This window comes from Gossypium hirsutum, chromosome D02 (assembly GCF_007990345.1).
Source record: "Gossypium hirsutum isolate 1008001.06 chromosome D02, Gossypium_hirsutum_v2.1, whole genome shotgun sequence".
Taxonomy (NCBI): Eukaryota; Viridiplantae; Streptophyta; class Magnoliopsida; order Malvales; family Malvaceae; genus Gossypium; species Gossypium hirsutum.
Genome location: NC_053438.1, coordinates 46,966,009 through 46,968,302, shown reverse-complemented (window position 1 = coordinate 46,968,302; position 2,294 = coordinate 46,966,009). Strand labels below are relative to the sequence as shown.

General features: G+C 36.7%; 1 non-coding gene across 1 annotated transcript; it reads right to left on the bottom strand.

Annotated features, from left to right (window-relative positions):
• Positions 1-791: 791 nt before the first annotated feature.
• Positions 792-896, bottom strand: LOC121215028 (small nucleolar RNA R71). Its single transcript, XR_005910764.1, has one exon. It is a non-coding gene; the product is annotated as a small nucleolar RNA R71 (small nucleolar RNA).
• Between the last annotated feature and the right edge of the window lie 1,398 nt (positions 897-2,294).

Here is a 2,294-nt window from a genome sequence, read left to right as displayed (position 1 = left end):
TTATAATTTTTCATAAAGAAATGCTTTACAGTCCCTGTGGAGATATACTCGATACTTATCATTTTTTTACTTCTCAATGATTGTGTACACTTGCACATTTTCGTTGTTTCAAGTTTTTGGCATTGTTGTCGGGGACTATTAAAGACATAATTTGTGAAATTATTATTTTTTCATTTTGGTTCTTTTTTCTGTTAAATTTTAACTTAGTTAATTTTGTGATTTTTCTTTCATGAGTTTATGAGTGTTGACCAAATTATCGACTTACTCCCAGTTGACCCTGAGATCGAGTGAACATTCAAACAAAGAAGAAGGGAAAGACAAGCCCAAAGACAAGCTGAAGAAATGAATTTTAAAAACCAGAATCAAGATTAAGGAAATGGAGCCACTATGCTTGCAATCCAATCCTTGTTGCTGATGACAGGGACCGAGCCATAAGACAATATGCCATGCCACTTCTCCATGAACCTAATCCCAATATTGTTAGACCTGAGATCGAGGCACCGTAGTTTGAGTTGAAACCTGTGATGTTCCAAATGCTTCAAAATGAAGGTCAGTTTAATGGGATGTCTACTAAGGATTCACAGATTCACCTTCGATTATTCATGAAGGTCAACGATTCTTTCAAATTGGCCGGAGTGACCGAAGATGCACTAAGGTTGAAGTTGTTCCCATACTCATTGAGGGGCAGAGCGCAACATGGCTAAATCCGTTACCACCTGGTTCAATTTCTACATGGAAAGAGTTAGCAGAACGCTTTCTAATAAAGTATTTTCCACCAAGAAAAAATGCTAAATTACAAAAAGAGATCACCACATTTTAGCAGTTGGATGATGAATCCCTATTTGAGGCATGAGAGAGATTCAAAGAATTATTACGAAAATGTCGCACCATGGGATTCCACATTGCATTCGATTGGAAACTTTCTATAATGGTCTTAACGCACACACAAGAATGGTGGTGGATGCTTCTGCAAATGGAGCTCTCCTTTCTAAGTCTTATAATGAGCCTTACGAAATTATTAAGAGAATTGACAGCAATAACTATCAGTGGCTAACCAACCGGGTAGCCCTAGGAAGACGAGTAACAGGAGTATATGAAGTCGATGCCCTTACTTCGCTTGCAGCTCAAGTATCTTCTATGTCCTCAATGCTTACGAATTTTACTACTAACAATTTCAATAATAATGTTCCAGCTCAATCAAGTTGAAAACCTTTCTTGTGTATATTGTGGAGATGGACACTCGTTTGAAAATTGTTCATCAAACCCAAAGTCCATATATTAAATGGGAAATCTGAATCAAAATAAAAGTGGACTAGGACCACAGTCCAACTTCTATAACCCCTCTTTGTAGAATCACCCAAATTTCTCATGGAGTAACCAAGGAGCTAGTCTTAGCAACACTTACATACAACCCAAACCGAATAATCTTGAACCACTAGGGTCCTCTCAGTTAGTTCAAAACCTGCCACCAACTGAACCTTCAAATAATCTTGAGAATTTGTTGAAGGGTTACATGAAGAGAAATGATGTATTGATTCATGTCCAAGTAGAACTAGTCCAAGGCCAAGCAGTAACATTGAAGAATCTGGAAAATCAAGTGGGATAGTTAGCTAATGAGCTTGGAAACAAACCCCAAGGTGTTGTACCAAGCAACATAGAAAATCCTCCACCAGCCGAGTCTTCTAATAATCTTTAGAATCTATAGAAAGAATAAATGAAAAAAAATGATGCAACTTTGAGGAATTTAGATAACCAAATCGGACAGCTAGCCAACGAACTTCGAAGTAGACCTCAAGGTACTTTGCTGAGCGACACCGAAAATCCAAGAATCTCTGGCAAAGAGCATTGCAAAGTAGTGACTCTAAAAAGAAAAAGGACATTAGATACCAATACTATTGAAGTCAAAAAAGAACCTGTTGACGCTCGAGATAAATTGAAAGTCCAAGCATTTGTTGAAACTCCAACTTCATATGTAACAGCTCGAATTTGGGGCTAGTCGGAACAGTGATTTTGGGACCACAAATTCTATGAGGAAAAATTTATTTTTATGGTCTACGATTTCACAAAATAATTTCGTAAAAATTTCGTTCGAAAATTTTGACGTTTGGGCACTCAATTTAGCCAAAAGGACTAAATTGTAAAAAGTGCAAAAGTTGAGTTCTACATGTTAGAACATCCAATTGTTATGAAATTTTAAATTGGAGGTCCTTAAATGGTAATTAGACCATTGGTTAAATTGTGGGCAAAAATGGACATGAGATAAGTGAAATAGGAAATTTTTAAGTTAGGGATAT